At 32.2% G+C, this 21045-nt stretch overlaps 1 pseudogene; it reads right to left on the bottom strand.

Annotated features, from left to right (window-relative positions):
- Window positions 1–426: 426 nt before the first annotated feature.
- On the bottom strand, window positions 427–4922 carry LOC136783646 (mortality factor 4-like protein 1; annotated as a pseudogene).
- Window positions 4923–21045: the final 16123 nt, after the last annotated feature.

Genomic DNA, 21045 nt, shown 5'->3' with positions numbered 1-21045 from the left:
TATAATTACATTGCAGGTGATTACTTCTGCAGTTTATTCCTAACATTATAACCACTGACACTAACCTCTTCTCCTCCTGTCAAAATATTTGTATACTCCATTTCAGCTTTCTTCAATCTTGGGTACGCAAAATACCGACGTTACCGACATGGCGTTACGACAATTTCTGTGGTTTGACTTATCCGACCTGAAGTTATCGATTTTCTGCGAAAATATCCTTCTGCGAAAATAGTTTTCTGCGATCTGCTTACCGACCGATAACATCATCTATATATATTAATTTCTCTGTGTTCACTTTATATAGATTTTCGAAGGTTTTCTTTATTATAATTAACACATAATCACTATTAAATTGCCTGTTTGATTCAATAAATATCATTATTTTCTGGACTTATGCGTTTAAATTTATTGATAAAAATTATAATCCTAACCATACTTCTTATTTTAGTCCAGAGGTGGGTCACTATATTCTTGATGTAAATAAAAAGATAAGTGTAATTCATTTGTGAATATTGTAGGTCTTGCAAATACGATAAAAGTATTTTATGCTTCTTTCGTCAAAGGTTACATAAGATAACAGTCCTAGCTTAACTAAAGTTTTAAATAAAAATATGATATATTCTTATTATATATTTATTTATAATCATACAATAGTTTATTATATTTGTCAAATAATTGCAGCAAATAAAACGCTCCATACATTTGAGTAGGAAGTGCATCAGGACTTTAGTTATTCGAATAAATTGAGCCTGCTCGCATTTATGCAATAATGAAGGCCTGACGTTATGTTGAAATATTCTCGAATGCTTTTTCTGTATGAATAATTCACTTCATTTTATTTATGATTAAAGATAGCTATATTTTCACTACTAATGACCAACCTATATAAATCTGATTTCCTGCTGACTTAAATTCCACATAACCATCCAAAATTTTATCTACTGTGTCTTTTACAGGAAGAGCAGAAAAATTACAATGATTCAAAACTACCTCAGATTCATCTACTAGAAAAAATGTCAAGTTATCTGGTAATTTAATGTTAATGTCTATTTTTGTAAGAAATTATCTTCTGGTTCACCAGAGGGGTCTATCCGGCAAAATAGGAATATTATAATTTAGGTGACATTTTAGTCAGTGTTTTATAATATACAGAGTTAAATTCCCGTAATAAATATAAACATTTAATACACTGGAATAAAGCTCTAAAATCTTAAATTGATTTCATCTTCTTGAAAATTATAATTTAGGTGACATTTTAGTCAGTGTTTTATAAAATACAGAGGACACAGGGTTACAACTTACAACGCTACGGGATCCTTCAAGCCCTCTGATACCAACATTACGGAGTTAAAAATGAGGGACAATTTTCCATCGTTATTTGTCGTTCGATGTCAATATTTTTGGGCATGCTGAAATCGTTAGAACTCACACCTTGTCATAAAAAAAACAAAAAAGGATGAAAATTGTTTCAAAGTTTTCATTAACCATATTTAAACGTAAAATAATTCGAAAAATCGGTGTTTTCTTATGTCGAGATGCCAGACCTAACAGTTCCAACAGGTCCAAGAACAATGAGATCGGTTGAGAAATAAAGCCCTACAATTGTCTTGCGTTTTTGAGGTGGGTGAAAATGAAAAATTTTCAGAAAAGAAGCTAGCCTCTCGACCCTCTCGTAGCTTTAGTAACGTGCAGTAACGTATTCCCCCACTTCAGTATTGAAGTTTACTATGCGAAAGCAATGGCTGTAGTTATAACTAGTCTCATCAAATTCTGTTGAAAAATATGACTGTAGCATTGTTCCACGTTTCACCGTAATTTTAGGTCTTTTTTGAAAAATTGGTAATCCTACATGGTAAAATGTTATCTTACAGACTTTGATGAGACTCACCCTAAGCTAGATTAAGTTAAATATACTATATTTTACATAACATTTAATATAGTATAATTAACTAGGCCGATATAATAATATTAATAGGCAAGCCTCATATATAACATAACGAACAAAAATCTGAAAATGCAAATTCTAATTGGCAATTATTGAGGTTTTTGCTTGTTCTGTTGTACCATAAGATTTGCTTGCTATAATTTTTACCCTGTCCTTGATCAGGACTTGAGACACTGCCTTCATTTTGCCATGAAAGATTGCCAATTTTTTTGAAAATACATATGCTATATTCCTAATTTACAACAAAGTTGGCAATCCTGTTTGGGAAATTCATCATTTTAGGGGATGGTAAAAAGACTTTAATAATTTAACACCAGATCTGTTCGTTTTAACGAGAAGTCGTTATGCTTTTTGCGTTTTGTGCACTTTTTACGGTGTCAAATTATACGACGGATAAGAACAAAAATACGAAAAGTGTAGAGTGTAAGCCCGGGAATCATAAACGAAAAAACTTAAGTTCAAGCTTAAGACGTGTGTAAATCTTTATTCCATGTAACACATCTCTTATAGGTTTCAAGGAAAACTTGTATTCTCATGTTCTTTTTATGAATCCCGCCTAAGAATGTGTATCTAAAACGAACAAACTTACCGGTATTTATAAAAGGAAGTTGAGCTCAAGCTCCCACATGTATGCATATAAGATGTGTAACATAGACTATAGATTTTACCGGTATTAAACTTGAACTTGAGCTTAAGTTCCGGTCATGAATACCGGTCTAAGCTTGTAGTGATCGAAAGTTCGTGAAAGAAGTACTACGTAAAGCATAAGGTTAAAATTGTGATGAGTATTAATTTTTTTAAATGAAAGTGAAAAATAAATGTGAAAAAGTAAAACAGTGTGAGAAATTAATAAGTTAAAATGAACTAAAAGTAAGAGACAAGTTACAAACAGTGTGAAAAGTAAATAAACGATATATAAATAAAAGCAAGAAAAAAGTAAATTAAAACGAATTAATAAACGTATAACAAAGAAGTAAAGGAAAAATCAATAAAGGTGCTTTATTTTTTTGTCAAAGCCCTGATAAAATAAATATTTGATATAGTTTCAACGAAGGGCCATTTACTATAAAAAGGTAACTAATTTATTATTTAATCTATTGAATATTTAAAATTACATAGAGTAGTTAGACTGATATTACAGGTTCATGCTTTAATAATCAAGAGGTTTGAAACTCTTACGATTTGTCATTTTTGTAGTTATTATACTACACTCAATAAGTTCCTCTTTATCCGTGCTTAGGTGTTTATGAAATAAATAACTAATAACTTTTATATGATGCAAATTTTAGACAGAATTCATTGTGGGATTTAGTTAAGACACATACGTAGTGAAAACGTACTATTTATAAGATAATAAAGGTTGAGAAAAAGTCATTTTGTATACAGGGTGTTTCACTTAAAGTGACTCAGCGCGAAGCCATGCCAGAAGCGAGTAGGTGGGGAAGCACATAGGTGACTGGTGGAGGGAGGGGATAGCGCTGAGGCAAGCCTAGCCTGTGACGGACAGCCGTCGACTTTCAGATGCCTCCCCCTCCACTTCAACACCAAACCCAGGCAAATGTTTGGACGTTTAAGACTCCCTTCGGGGGGGGGGGGGCATCGAGCGTCAGCGATACGCGTATGTACTATAGGTACGTCTCTCTGTTCTTTATAAAGAATAAGCTATCATTTCCGCACCACCTTGCGGTAGATAGCATGGCGCGTTTTTTTTTAAAGTGGTTTCCCCAATAGGCCTAATCCACTAAACCCTCCTCACCTTAAGATATTTGTTCGAATTGCTTCCCTCTTTGCTGAGCGCAGAGTTCAGCTCTTCGAACAATGTCACGTGTAGCTCAATACACCATATCCGCTGACAAAGTTTTAAATGCCTCGCCGATGACTTCCCAAAACTGAGATTCAGAATAATCTCACTTGTCCTCCATGAGGCGCTTGATATATGCTCATAAAATAAATCTAACGGCGTTAGATCTGGTGACCACGCCGGCCAAATGATTGGGCCACCAGGACCCATCCATCTTTCTGGAAATCGCGCATTCAATTTCGTATGTACGTTCGGATGATAATAAACAGGAGCTCCATGGTGTTAGAAAATCATATTTTCCCGCACGAGGAGCGGCACATTTTCGAGGAGCCATGGTAATTCCTCCTCAAGGAAACGCACGTACTCGGCACCGTTGAATTTAGGTGGGAGGAAGAAAGGTTCAATCTGCAAAACAATGGCAGAATTATGCAATTAGCACTTGCACATTTGAGATATTATCTTAAATAGACAAAATGCTTACAATTCTGTCACTGATAAGATCAGCCCACACATTGATACTCCAACGGTACTGAAATGCACCAACTCTTTTACCGCGTGTGAATTTTCTGTTGCCCAGTGGATGAGATTTCTTGAATTAAAAAGGCCATTCGGCGTAAATATGGATTAATCGGTAAATAATATTCGATCGGGCAACCCTTGATCTCTTTTATAATGCGGTAGGAATCCTAAATAAAAAGATAAAAGAAGACAAACCAAATGCTACACACAAACTTTTTGTAATTTAGAAATGTGTTTAAAATTTATTAACGTTGTCTTTACAGAAATTTGCCCTGCGGTATGATAATCTCTAGGCAGTATCGCGTGCATTCTTCGGAGATGAAAGGGGTGCAAGCTGTTTTAGTGCAGTATTCTCCATACGAACATTACATTGACAATGCATTCTCGCGACAGCGTAAGAATGCTGGTTCGCGGATTTTCCTCCACCGGTTGCAACACTTTCCGCACTATTTTCTCCTTTCTTAAGTGCACTCTTTTTGAAAGGTCTACGCTTCCTGTGGCCTTGAATTGCTTGACTACGCGTAAATTAACCTTATGGCCTAAATATCGTCGCATGGGAAACTTCTGCTTATAAATTTCCGCGGCTTTCCGCGCACTTTGCTTACTTTCCCCGTATGCAAAAATCATATCCACATATTCTTCTTTTGTGAAACCCATAGTTCTAACCGTGTTGCTGGACTAGTACAGACAAAGAAATTTGTTAAGATTTGTATATGAGTCATAACAATTTTCGGTCTAGCATCAAAGTTAGTTATTGAAAGCGTATACGTTAAGCGGTATCTTTCATTCTTTCTATTAAATTGAAATCATAGCCGCCAAAGACACCGCTTAACGTATACGTTTTCAATAACAAACTTTGATGCTAAACCGAACATTGTTTTGATTCGTATACAAATCTTAACAATCTTCTCAGTCTGTACTAGTCCAGCAACACGGTTAGAACTATGGGTTTCACAAAAGAAGAATATGTGGATATGATTTTTGCATACGGGGAAAGTAAGCAAAGTGCGCGGAAAGCCGCGGAAATTTATCGGCAGAAATTTCCCATGCGACGACACCCTAACCACAAGGTTATTCTACGCGTGGTCAAGCGGTTCAAGGCCACAGGAAGCGTGGACCTTTCAAAAAGAGTGCGATTAAGAAAGGAGGAAGTAGTGCAAAAAGTGCTGCAACTGGTGGACGAAAATCCGCGAACCAGTATTCGTACGCTTTCGCGCGAGTGCAATGTCAGTGCAACAGTCGTATGGAGAATACTGCACAAAAACAGCCTGCATCCTTGTCACCTCCAAAGAGTGCATCAGCTACTGCCCAGAGATTATCAACCCAGGGTAAATTTCTGTGAAGGTAAGGTTATTAAATTTTAAACACATTTCCAAATTATAAAAAGTTGATTGCATGTGGTTTGTCACTTTTTCTATCTTTATTTAGGATTCCTTGCGCAATGTAGAAGAGATCAGGGGTTTCCCAATCGGATTTTGTGGACCGACGAATCCACGTTTACGCCAAACGGCGTTTTTAATTCTAGAAATTTCGTCCACTGGGCAACACAAAATCCACACGCGGTGAGAGTTGGTGCATTTCAGTACCGTTGGAGCATCAATGTATGGGCTGGTCTTATTGGTGACAGAGTTGTAAGCTTTTTGTCTTTTTAAGAAAATATTTCAAATGAGCAAGTGCTAATTGCATAATTCTGTCATTGTTTTGCAGATTGGACCTTTCTTTCTCCCATCTAGGTTCAACGGTACTGAGTACGTACGTTTCCTGGAGGAGGAATTACCATTGCTCCTCGAAAATGTGCCGCTCCTCGTGCGGGAAAATTTGATTTTCCAACATGATGGAGCTCCTGCGCATTATCATAGGAACGTGCGTACAATATTAAATGAGCGTTTTCCGGACAGATGGATGGGTCGTGGTGGCCCAATCACCTGGCCGGCTCGATCACCAGATCTAACGCCACTAGATTTTTTTTGTGGGGTCACATCAAACGTCTCCTGGAGGACAAGCGAGATCTTCCCGAATCTCAGTTTTGCGAAGCCATCGTCGATGCTTTCAAAACTTTGTCGGCGGATATGGTGCATCGAGCTACACGCGACATTGTTCGAAGAGCTGAACTCTGCGCTCAGCAAAGAGGGAAGCAATTCGAACAAATATCTTAAGGTGAGGAGGGTTTAGTGGATTAGGCCTATTGGGGAAACCACTTTAAAAAAAAACGCGCCATGCTATCTACCGCAAGGTGGTGCGGAAATGATAGCTTATTCTTTATAAAGAACAGAGAGACGTACCTATAGTACATACGCGTATCGTTGACGCTCGATGCCCCCCCCCACCCCGAAGGGAGTCTTAAACGTCCAAACATTTGCCTGGGTTTGGTGTGAAGTGGAGGGGGAGGCATCTGAAAGTCGACGGCTGTCCGTCACAGGCTAGGCTTGCCTCAGCGCTATCCCCTCCCTCCACCAGTCACCTATGTGCTTCCCCACCTACTCGCTTCTGGCATGGCTTCGCGCTGGGTCACTTTAAGTGAAACACCCTGTATATAATTTGTGCTATATGTTTGACGTTCAACACGCAAAATTAGTGAAAATATCGCCGTCTAAGGGTGAAAAATAGACAAAAATTATCTTGTAGGGGAGAGTGGGGCAAAATGATCCCCCTAAGGAAAAAGCCTTCCCAGTGACGCTATTATCGATTTTAACATAGCAAAATCTTTATGTACGAAGATCACATATTCCTTTATATTTCTACGTGTTCGCGACAATTAAATTGTTAAAGATGTTTTGTAGTAATCAATTTAAAGTAAATCTTACAAAAGGATCATTTTACCCTCATCCGTGGAGTAAAATGATCCCATTCCGAATAATTTAAAATAATGAATTTTTATTTATAGATAAGGTAGACAAAAGCTATAATACTTTCTATAAAAAAGTAGAAAAGCATATTTTAGTGCTAACATTCTGAATTTTATGAAAAGAAAACGTGTTATTCAAGTATTATCGCTTAAAGCGTAAAAAGCGTGAAAAAAGTACACTGGATCCAATCTTCGCTCAATAAGTCTGGTTTTCAAACTGTATGTTGTATGAAAAATACATTCGTTGTCATCATCGTTACTACTTTTTGAGCACTGGCTGCTTCTTACAAATGAATTCACTATGTCTCAAATTTATAAACGAAACTTAAGCTTAGCACGGTCTTAGCTAAGATTAATTGTCTCACTTTAACCTTCAATACAGTGCTAAGCTCGATCTTCGTCTTAAGAAATTGCTAAGCTGAGATTCGAGCTTAGTTTGGTTTATAAATTCTAGCTTATGGGATCGTTTTGCCCAAAATGCGTTGCGCACCTTTCATCGAATCTTAAAATTTTACCAAAGCCGATTTTAAATTAATATTAAGAGGAAATAAAAGTTCATACTTATTATGATTTGCCCAATTTTGCGATTTGAAAAGTATCCCAACATTTATTTCCTATATGATTCAAAAATCGCTTATCTTACAGAAAAATGATGAAAAACCCATAAATGCCGCTAACAATTTTTTACGTATTAAAAATCGACATTACAATATTATATTATTGTGTATTTAGAAGTTTATATTTTAATATTGATTAATGTTTAAATGAATAGTATCAATAGTTTCCATAAAACCCTCAGGGATCATTTTACCCCGAGTGATCATTTTGCCCCACTCTCCCCTAATTATTTCGAAAGCTAACGGAAAAGCATAATACCAATTCAAAGTATAAAATAAATATTTCAGGCACAATATAGCGTCAGGAAGTACTTACCATCTTCGAATCAGTATACAGGGTGTATCAGCAATGATGCTTTTAATTTTAACCATATATTCTTAAGCATAAACTAAGTCGAAAAGTCCTGTACTATAAGGTCCGGAAAAGCATCATTGCTGAGATAAATCAATTTTAAACCGATAAATCAGGGATTTGATTCAACGGAAAAATTACTTTCATTTCACTTTCGTTGACAGTTCCCCTTCAAAAAAAAGAAATTTGTACTTCTCCGCCGATCCGTATTGTCGTACACGCATATACACACACGCACGCAACTACGCCGATTATTAATATTATCTTCTTATGTTTTACATTCCTGATCCTGATGCTGATGAAATTAATTTTCTGCCTATTTTTAAAACGATCCTCGATAGCACCCATTTGGTTGAAAAATCTGGAGGATAATACGGCGTTATTCGTAGATTAATTTTCAAGTCGCTGTATCTTTTCGGTGGCGCGGCATATGAACTGCTCTAAGGTAGTAAAAACATAAGTATTTTATCATAAAAGCTATTATAAGAAATGGCATGTTTTTCTGTTTTTGGAGGTCTCAATGTTTTATCAGATAGAACAGTTTGCTGCATCATTGGAAGATCAAGTAACACGGTAGTGTTACGCGGCAAGTAATTTAAAGAGCCGCGCGACACTACCTACTTTTACGCCAAGTTTGAACTCACGATTTTTCCGATGGATAAATTTTCCGATCGGTTCATATAATGAAAATTTTAATGAAACTTTTGTTATATAATGTTTATATAAGCTTTAGAATGAGACCGCAAACGTTTAAATCGGTTCACGCAATGCTGAGATCTCACGATTACGTTCCACTAATAGCTCAAAACATTTCATTTAGCGTTTCTTCTCTTCCCGACCAAGATTTTCGTGTCTCCATCGGACCTCTCACTCTTACACGTTTAAGCGTTATCTTCTGTCCTTTACTTTCGCTCTTTCGAATGTGTTGGTGCTATAGGCGTGAAATAGATTCCAATATGGCCGCAACGCAGGCGCGACGTATATGTAGTATCCGTCGAAGTGTTAGTTTTGTTAGTATGATTCGCACGTGAGATTTCCACGTGAATTCATAGTTAAAATTTGGATGCATCAATTATATGGCAGTGATATAGAAAACAATTAGATAAGTATTGTTTGTTAGAACAAATATTTAAATATTTGAGCAATTGTACTTTGTGGTTTCTTTGTTTTATAGGTTACAGGAAATAGAGTGACTAATAAAAAACCATGCGTTTATAAACGCTCATCACATTCCAATTAATAAAGTAATTGGTAACAAAATGATGCCAAAACAAGGAAAATAGTTGTGGTATAGTCTATAAACCTTAATACGCAGATTATTTAGGTTAGTTCCAATGTATCTTGAAGAACAAAATAAAAGTTAAATAACAATTTTCAATATCTGATTTTTATTTACTCAGTTTTAAAATTAAATGTGTTTATCAATATTATTATTATAGTATGTGTTTTCAAAATTACAGATTGTGTTAGCAAAATGCAGAAAGCAGATGAACGAATGGCAGATCGAACAGATTACATATACATATATGATTCGAACTCAAAACCGTGTATACTTTGTGGCTTTTTTTGATGTTTTAGGTATTAAAATTTATCTTATAAGAATGAAACAAGGACGCACACACAGATGCTATCGAATATTACCATCACACGAGTAAGTTAAATAAAAGATACAAATTATATTATTAAAATCTTAGCAATTCGTAACAAATTTTGGATTTGAGGAAATCATGCTAGTCTTCAGCCTTAAAAAAATTGCTAAATATCTTATATTTTAACTCTCAAAGGCACATTTCTCCAAAATTGGATAACTAGCAAGCAAAGTTTTCAGCATCTAAGGGTATTCCAACATCTACTTTGTTGCAGATATGGAATATCCATTTGCTACGAAGTGATAGAATGAATATTTTTATGAATACTTTATAACCGTTTGAGTCCCAGGGAGTATTGAAAAAAAATGTCAAAGAATCCCAAACACATCAGTTGTCCACAATGATCGAAATGCATGTTAAAAACCCATACGGCAGCTCAAGAGTTAATTACTGTAAATGTTAAATATTTTACAAAATGGTAGTCAAAATCATGTCAATCTATGTATAAATCATTCAATATAACCAATTGAAATTTATTTTGAGGTTAAAGTGTTCGAAACTGTCGAAAAAGAGAAGGTAACGTCTCGACGATTATATACGAATTTACTATCAAGACACTATCATTTCTCTTAATATCTAGTCTTAAACAAATAATTTCTAAAAAATAAATTCATTAACTGCTTCAAAACAGGAATATTATGTCTTTAAAGATATGAAGTATATTTTCAAAATTTTTCACTACGAATACTATAAATTTACAATACTACTTTAAGGAAATTGTAAATTCATAACTCAACGGTAAATTATTTATAAAACTTTTAATTCAGCATAATTGGCTAGTGTATACAAAATTTACTGAATGTTAAAAACCCATTTGGAACTAGAAAAGTTAAATAGATAATAGGTTACTTTTTAATTATATATGTGGTATGTAGCACAATTTGTCACACACACACGTATACTTTATTTATTATAAATTGTCTTGTACACTATGTATCGCACACTGTCTTGCGCACCATTTAATTGCGTTATTTAAATGTTTAGTTGCTTGTAGCACTGTTTAATTATATGTCTTGCACATTGCCTTGTGCACTTTGTTTCACTTTGTAAACTATCTTATGCACTTATCTTGTCCCGTTAAACGGTGGGGGTTCAGATGGTAAATGTAACTCCCTTGCAACCGATTCCAACAGATCAGAATCTCTTAATTCTCGCGTGTACGATTAATAGATTTTTGTTTAATACTAACAATTTTTCGCACTCACTTTCATAACACGATAATATTATATAATACAATAATCGTTTATTCCCTTCGATTTTAATTCTAAAAACAAAACGATTCTATACAACCTTCATAAACAAAGCTTTATAAGTAGAAAGCTTCAGGGTCAGTGTCTTTGCTCAAAAGTCGGCATTAAATAGGTGTACCAACCTCAATTTATTATTCAATACATCCCAAATATATTTTGTTTTGATAATTTAATACATGAAATAATTAAAAATAAAAAACTTATCTGAAGAAAAGCATTGTGAAATCTATTATTGGTATTAAAAATTTAAATTGATACACCTACTTAATTCCAACTTTTGAGCGGAAACATGGACCTTTAAAGATTTTTATGTTTAATTATGCATACATATATAGATTTTTTTCTTTGCATAACATAAGCAATTTACATGTATACCCGAGTGCCTCTCACAGATAAGAAAACACAAGCAAAAATAATTCTAAAATATTAAATGCCAAAGAATAAGTTGTAACGTTTTCAAACATGTTTTACTACTTATAGATTGTTCCATCTTTGGGTGGAAGATTTTCCAATAACGTGAAATATGTAAAATTGCAATGTAGGTGAAATAATGTTCAAGGATATCCAAATTTAACTATACAAATCAAATATCATAGGCCTAGTATTTTATTTTTATGAACGGATTTTAAAAATAAGAAACATTGCCCTTATATACAAATAAAAGAAACCTTTGAAGCTAAGCAATTAAAACAAAATTAGATGAAAAAGATGTGACAGAGTAAGATTTCTCTCTCTATCCTTCCTTTTATTAGAATCTTTAAAATGAAACAAAACATTCTTAAATCTCTAAAGCCCATTATTTCGTACAACCAACTTATTTCTTAAATGATACGAATGAATTAATCTTCATGATATCTAAATATTATTACACAGAAATGCCAATCTCAATATTCATGAAATAAATCAATTAATTAAAAAAAATACATACAAAAATTATATTTCTCATAAGACTGTCATGATTAAAACAGGTCATTTTTTATAAATCATGGAGCTGTTAAGAGTCATTAAGATTATATTTTTTTAGCGTTTATAACCCTCAAAAATCATACTAATTGGCCGCTATTGATATTTTAGAAACATATTAAATATTAAAAACGTATAGGCTTAATCACCCTTAATAGCTTCATGATCTGTATAAAATGGCAGATATTCAATAACATCAGTCTTATAAAAATTATAGTTTCACAATTTGTATTCCTTAAGCAAATATCATAATAATTCCAGTCTACGAATTACCTCTAATTAAAATTAGTTGTAATTTATTTCTGAAACATCTAACTATGGATATTGTAAACCTTGTTCATGTATACCAAGAAATTTACAAGAATGTCTTATAATAAGAGTTTCATTCCTACAGCGACTATTCAAACATGATGGACTGAAAAAATAGAAGTCATTATGATTGGAGCTCTTATGACAAGCCACCCTTGAACATTTTGCTTTTACACTTATCCAAGAATTTAAAATATTGATGTTAATAAATACTGTTATCAATAATTACTTTCGCATTAAAATTCAATCCTCACACACAATATTTATGAGATAATTGCCTAATAACTTTTATATAAAATAGCTATCGCAGAATTTATAGAAACAATGTGTTCTGAGATTCAATTATGAAAAATACAGGGTAAAAGCAAATTTTTTACAAGACTATCATGATTGAATAGAATTTTGTTTATATCATGAAGTCGTTAAACATAATTAAAATTATAATCTTTTAATATTAATAACATTTAATACTAATAGCAATTGGCCACTATTGATATTTTAAAATGATATTTAGTATCAGAAATATACAATTTTAAGCATTTTAACCAATGTCGTAATCTATACAAAATTACTTTTTCTCAACCTTTATTATCTTATAAATAGTACGGTTTCACTACGTATGTGTCTTAACTAAATCCCACAATGAATTCTGTCTAAAATTTGCATCATATAAAAGTTATTAGTTATTTATTTCATAAACACCTAAGCACGGATAAAGAGGAACTTATTGAGTGTAGTATAATAACTACAAAAATGACAAATCGTAAGAGTTTCAAACCTCTTGATTATTAAAGCATGAACCTGTAATATCAGTCTAACTACTTTATGTAATTTTAAATATTCAATAGATTAAATAATAAATTAGTTACCTTTTTATAGTAAATGGCCCTTCGTTGAAACTATATCAAATATTTATTTTATCAGGGCTTTGACAAAAAAATAAAGCACCTTTATTGATTTTTCCTTTACTTCTTTGTTATACGTTTATTAATTCGTTTTAATTTACTTTTTTCTTGCTTTTATTTATATATCGTTTATTTACTTTTCACACTGTTTGTAACTTGTCTCTTACTTTTAGTTCATTTTAACTTATTTATTTCTCACACTGTTTTACTTTTTCACATTTATTTTTCACTTTCATTTAAAAAAATTAATACTCATCACAATTTTAACCTTATGCTTTACGTAGTACTTCTTTCACGAACTTTCGATCACTGCAAGCTTAGACCGGTATTCATGACCGTAACTTAAGCTCAAGTTCAAGTTTAATACCGGTAAAATCTATAGTCTATGTTACACATCTTATAGGCATACATGTGGGAGCTTGAGCTCAACTTCCTTTTATAAATACCGGTAAGTTTGTTCGTTTTAGATACACATTCTTAGGCGGGATTCATAAAAAGAACATGAGAATACAAGTTTTCCTTGAAACCTATAAGAGATGTGTTACATGGAATAAAGATTTACACACGTCTTAAGCTTGAACTTAAGTTTTTTCGTTTATGATTCCCGGGCTTACACTCTACACTTTTCGTATTTTTGTTCTTATCCGTCGTATAATTTGACACCGTAAAAAGTGCACAAAACGCAAAAAGCATAACGACTTCTCGTTAAAACGAACAGATCTGGTGTTAAATTATTAAAGTCTTTTTACCATCCCCTAAAATGATGAATTTCCCAAACAGGATTGCCAACTTTGTTGTAAATTAGGAATATAGCATATGTATTTTCAAAAAAATTGGCAATCTTTCATGGCAAAATGAAGGCAGTGTCTCAAGTCCTGATCAAGGACAGGGTAAAAATTATAGCAAGCAAATCTTATGGTACAACAGAACAAGCAAAAACCTCAATAATTGCCAATTAGAATTTGCATTTTCAGATTTTTGTTCGTTATGTTATATATGAGGCTTGCCTATTAATATTATTATATCGGCCTAGTTAATTATACTATATTAAATGTTATGTAAAATATAGTATATTTAACTTAATCTAGCTTAGGGTGAGTCTCATCAAAGTCTGTAAGATAACATTTTACCATGTAGGATTACCAATTTTTCAAAAAAGACCTAAAATTACGGTGAAACGTGGAACAATGCTACAGTCATATTTTTCAACAGAATTTGATGAGACTAGTTATAACTACAGCCATTGCTTTCGCATAGTAAACTTCAATACTGAAGTGGGGGAATACGTTACTGCACGTTACTAAAGCTACGAGAGGGTCGAGAGGCTAGCTTCTTTTCTGAAAATTTTTCATTTTCACCCACCTCAAAAACGCAAGACAATTGTAGGGCTTTATTTCTCAACCGATCTCATTGTTCTTGGACCTGTTGGAACTGTTAGGTCTGGCATCTCGACATAAGAAAACACCGATTTTTCGAATTATTTTACGTTTAAATATGGTTAATGAAAACTTTGAAACAATTTTCATCCTTTTTTGGTTTTTTTATGACAAGGTGTGAGTTCTAACGATTTCAGCATGCCCAAAAATATTGACATCGAACGACAAATAACGATGGAAAATTGTCCCTCATTTTTAACTCCGTAATGTTGGTATCAGAGGGCTTGAAGGATCCCGTAGCGTTGTAAGTTGTAACCCTGTGTCCTCTGTATTTTATAAAACACTGACTAAAATGTCACCTAAATTATAATTTTCAAGAAGATGAAATCAATTTAAGATTTTAGAGCTTTATTCCAGTGTATTAAATGTTTATATTTATTACGGGAATTTAACTCTGTATATTATAAAACACTAACTAAAATGTCACCTAAATTATAATATTCCTATTTTGCCGGATAGACCCCTCTGGTGAACCAGAAGATAATTTCTTACAAAAATAGACATTAACATTAAATTACCAGATAACTTGACATTTTTTCTAGTAGATGAATCTGAGGTAGTTTTGAATCATTGTAATTTTTCTGCTCTTCCTGTAAAAGACACAGTAGATAAAATTTTGGATGGTTATGTGGAATTTAAGTCAGCAGGAAATCAGATTTATATAGGTTGGTCATTAGTAGTGAAAATATAGCTATCTTTAATCATAAATAAAATGATGTGAATTATTCATACAGAAAAAGCATTCGAGAATATTTCAACATAACGTCAGGCCTTCATTATTGCATAAATGCGAGCAGGCTCAATTTATTCGAATAACTAAAGTCCTGATGCACTTCCTACTCAAATGTATGGAGCGTTTTATTTGCTGCAATTATTTGACAAATATAATAAACTATTGTATGATTATAAATAAATATATAATAAGAATATATCATATTTTTATTTAAAACTTTAGTTAAGCTAGGACTGTTATCTTATGTAACCTTTGACGAAAGAAGCATAAAATACTTTTATCGTATTTGCAAGACCTACAATATTCACAAATGAATTACACTTATCTTTTTATTTACATCAAGAATATAGTGACCCACCTCTGGACTAAAATAAGAAGTATGGTTAGGATTATAATTTTTATCAATAAATTTAAACGCATAAGTCCAGAAAATAATGATATTTATTGAATCAAACAGGCAATTTAATAGTGATTATGTGTTAATTATAATAAAGAAAACCTTCGAAAATCTATATAAAGTGAACACAGAGAAATTAATATATATAGATGATGTTATCATTATATTTATTATTTAATTGACTTATATATTTCAAAGCATTTATGCCCAAAATTACCTACAAGCTTTTCACTATTAAAAAATGGCTTCCAAATGTTTTAATTTCTCCATTTTTTCCTTAGGTTTAACACTCAACATTATCTTTCCATTATGGCTCTTTCTTAGGTAAACTGGTACCCCCTAAAAAACACTTTCGTGTAAAAAAAGAACGGCAAGTAATTTAGCGCTTTACACAAAAATTGTATTCCCAAGAAAACCAATTATTGCAGACAATTTACCCTAAACAAAAAATCTCAAAAAATATTAATCCCAATAAAAACCAAAAAAAAAAAGTTTAGAGAAAACAAATTCCAACAAAAATACCGGCAACACAAAGGATTGAAATCACTTAAACTCTGCAAGTAATTATATTTGATCCCAAACAAAAATACCGGCAACACAAAGGATTGAAATCAAATAAATTCCGCAAGTAATAATTTCATAACAAAATTTTAAGCACTAATATGGAACATTGAAGTTAAATAAATTAGTCAACCGCCAGTGATTTAACCTTACAGAATTTTACCGGCAACACAACGGATTAAAATGATTTAAATTCGACTAGTAATAAACCTACAAGTAAATTTTTTAATAGCAAATATAGCATTGAAAGACGATAAATCCTATTTCTAATAATAAATTCTGTTGGTAATCCAAGTACTTGCCGGGCCCGTGATTCATTGCATAAAATAGCCAAATTTTTAATTTAAATGGAAAATTCAGTTTTTACATTAATTGAGTATTTACTATTATATACGGAGTAAACTAAAAATTTGGCTATTTTATGCAATGAAGCACGGGCCCGGCAAGTACTTGGATTACCAACAGAATTTATTATTAGAAATAGGATTTATCGTCTTTCAATGCTATATTTGCTATTAAAAAATTTACTTGTAGGTTTATTACTAGTCGAATTTAAATCATTTTAATCCGTTGTGTTGCCGGTAAAATTCTGTAAGGTTAAATCACTGGCGGTTGACTAATTTATTTAACTTCAATGTTCCATATTAGTGCTTAAAATTTTGTTATGAAATTATTACTTGCGGAATTTATTTGATTTCAATCCTTTGTGTTGCCGGTATTTTTGTTTGGGATCAAATATAATTACGTGCAGAGTTTAAGTGATTTCAATCCTTTGTGTTGCCGGTATTTTTGTTGGGATTTGTTTTCTCTAAACTTTTTTTTTTTGGTTTTTATTGGGATTAATATTTTTTGAGATTTTTTGTTTAGGGTAAATTGTCTGCAATAATTGGTTTTGTTGGGAATACAATTTTTGTGTAAAGCGCTAAATTACTTGCCGTTCTTTTTTTACACGAAAGTGTTTTTTAGGGGGATCTCAGAACTTTTTGTAAGATTTCACAAAGACATCTTAAAATATATTTTGTATGGTAATAAAATAAAAAGCAGTAAACCCGTAGGGAAAGAATGTGTTTTATAATAATTAAATTTTATTAAACGGGAATATACCTTGAAATATAAGTAATTACATTTTTAACAATATGAATATTCGGAAAAGTACATTCTTAGAATATACTGAAACCTTCTTTAATATATATTTGAAAAAGAATATTCCACAAATATTCTATGAATATATATTTTTGAATATTCGAAAAAGAATGTTTCGGTATAATCTACGAATATTTATAGAATAATTGTGCTATGTGGGAAGAATATAATTTTTGATGAAAATAAAGGAAAAAACAGTAAACTCGTAGAGATAGTGTGTTTATTCGATTTATGGAATTTTATTGAACGGGAATATACATTATAATATATAAATAATAATATTTCGTAACAATAATTAAATTTATTTTACAATGATAAATGATTAACATTGAAGGCAACATTTTTAACAATTAGAAGTAAAAAAATTTATAAAATCGAAATGAATATTTTTTTTAGGAAAAAAAATATTTTTATGAAAAAAGAATATTCGTTACGTGATTTTAATTTAAATAGCGCTCTACTCAGTAAAAAAACTATTTGAAAATGATAACAACTTATTGTGGAATTGATATCTTTTCAAATAATTTACTTACTGGGAAAGTTGCAGCCGAAGGCGCTATAAGTGCAGCCATTATTTAGTGAAATGGCGCTTTAAATGCAGCCGCGGCGCTAATATTATTGAAAATGTTAAACGAGTAAGATGTTCTTACGCATAATGTAACAACTTTCAATATTTATAGAAGCAGCCATTATAGATAAGAATGACAAAATATTGAATGAATTAAATTTCCTCGAAGAATATGATATACGCACCTTTTGAATTCCTGGGCCATGTTTTATTTTGAACGATATTATCGTTCACATATATCCATGATTTATCTTTACGTAGCATACACGTATAATGACCAGTTGTAGCACTCTCGCCATCATGGAAAATCGCACAATTTGCTTTATAAACTTTCTCACCGATTTCTAATTTCTCAGTAGGTATACCTTTAATATTCCAGTCTTTAAGAATATTCCAATCTTTGATGTTTTCTACATTTTCTCTTTTGGTATTAAATAACGATAATTTAACAATCAGAACTTTGTTAGTAACTGTAATAACAATTTTTTGCTGAATTTCTAAAGAACTCATACAATTACTGCAAAAAGAATTCTTCAGTATTTTCCACTTAGAGAAATTGCTCTGAATTATTTCTTTCATGCTCCAAGCATTACTTTTGTGTAATTTTTTGGGAATTAACAAATTCTTCATACCATCAGGTAGCGTAAGTAACAAAATATTATTACAGTATTGGGTAATATCTGTATAGCCACATGAAATACATTTGACCGTTTTTGTTAGATAATGTTCTACAACGCGATTCAAGCAACTTAATTTGTCACACAGAGCAGTGATAAAATCACTAGCATCATACTGCCGTTTTATAACAAATTGGTTTCCAGCAAATTGTCTAATATCAATATTCTCTAAAGTTTTATCTATACCTCTATAAGCAAACATAAACGATTTTAGGGCATTATCGTCTTCTATACGAAATAATACATTTCTAATTGAATAACAATTTACAATGCATTGTATAACTGCATTTGCGTATGATGAAACATTATCACGTTTCATTATCCCCTTAATAATCCAATCACTATCATTTCCAAGTACTTCATCCATTTCTTCTGTTTGACATTTCAGTACACCCTTTGGTAAAGCCCACACTGTATCAGCTACTTTTCGATTTCGTATTTTTGGAATAAGTAAAGGTACAAGATCCAGTCTATACTCTTTCCGTAACCTGTTATATTCAAGTATAGCTGCTTCACTTGCTTTCACAGAAGCTGGATCATAATTAATAATATGCAACCCTTCCAAAGAAGTTACTCGTGAAAGAGCTACATAGGTTTGGCCACAAGTAAATATTGAATTTCCAACATCTACAATTGCATTTTTCAAACTCAGACCTTGACTTTTGTGAATTGTCATACCATAACTAAGGCATATAGGAAATTGTTTCCGCATCACAAATACTCTGTCCATCAATTCAAATTTAACACTTAGAGGCTCGATTGTGTGCTCAGCTCCATCAGTTAAACGCACATTAACCGAATCCACATCCTCTTGGTTACTATCAATAGATCTTTTTACCGATACAATAGTAGCCATCGTACCGTTAACAAGACCCAAGGTAACATCAATATTTCTTCTAATCATTATTTTAGCACCAATTTTAACTGTTATAACTCTTCTTATTCCAGCAGTACGTGTGCTATCTTCGTCAGTTTCATCATTATTTGTCAATACTTTTAAAGCTTTCTTCCTTAAGTACGATGGACAATCAACGGTGTCTTTCGCAACAAGTTTTATTTCCTCAGAAGGAATATTTTTAAGCATTATCGTATTTAAAATATCGCACTTTTCACATGTAGCGAATATACAAACTGTATCAATAGGTAATTTGGATATATAGTCGCACAGCTCGTATATTCTGATATTATAATCTGAATCATTTAATTTTATCATTCTTGATGCTAAAACTTTAGTGTCTGTGTCAAGCACTATTCCTACACGAATTCTTGATAAGATATCTTTGTAGGAAAGGTCTTCTTTCTGTCTCATATTAATCGTTAATTCATCATAATTAAATAAAGCTGCCCATAAGTCAGCCGTACCTATAGCACCGATATGTTTTATTACTTTCTCATTTGACAATTTAATATATGCAGGTTCCTCGTGAACAGGAGGAAGTTGCAGTAAATCACCAAATAATAAAATATGTTTGTTACCAAACCATCCATCTTCGCAATCTTCTGTATTAAAAATTGTTGTTAATCTAAGGTGAATGTACATAAATATAATATTGGATATCATAGAAACTTCATCAATGATTATTAAAATAACATTTTTCAATTCGTCACGAACTACTTTAAGAACTTGATCGGAAAGATCTGTATATTTTGCAGTGTGTCCATGTTCAACTGGTAATTGAAATAATCTATGAATCGTAAGACCATCTATATTAAATGCAGCTATTCCTGTTGAAGCAGTAACAGCAGTATCTTTTCCTAATACTTGTTTCGTCCAACACCTTATAGTTTTTATAAGAAAACTTTTACCGGTACCACCTTCACCACTAACATACATTCGAAGTATGTTATTTTTAGATGTAAGAGCTTCAGTTACTTTATCAAACACTCTTTTTTGGTCAATATTCAATTCTGATACCATTTGCGTAATATTTATGTCTTCCTTTTGTTTATCTTCTGCATCTTTAAAATCTTTCATAGCACCTATTGCTTCAAGAGGTACACACTCAATTTCATTAGAATCATTTACTTCTTCCTGCTTTTTATCTTCCTCTATTTTTTGATTAACTAATTCCTTTAAATGATCCAAAGCTTTTCGTATATCTTCTATACGTTCGTGATATTCAAGTGCTTTTGTAAGTTCAGATTGTAAGGATATAAATGCTTCTGCATAAGTATCTCGCTCATTTTTTAATTCATTAATATCTCTCCAATGTTTGAAAAGTAACAACAGTGCGAAGTAATACTTTTCAGGTTGGGTATAAACACTGTAATTGAAATGATTAATGAGCGCAGGACGAGAACGCTTCTTTAAAAATAATGATTTTCCAATAGGATAATACTCAGCTGTACTCCTTTTAGGCTCATCTTTAATTACA

This window comes from Prorops nasuta, unplaced genomic scaffold (assembly GCF_024137725.1).
Source record: "Prorops nasuta isolate Cenicafe-Biocafe unplaced genomic scaffold, Cenicafe_Pnas_1.2 PNAS00034, whole genome shotgun sequence".
NCBI classification, from domain to species: Eukaryota; Metazoa; Arthropoda; class Insecta; order Hymenoptera; family Bethylidae; genus Prorops; species Prorops nasuta.
The sequence above is the reverse complement of the archived record's forward strand: the minus strand, read 5'-3'. Positions and strand labels throughout refer to the sequence as shown.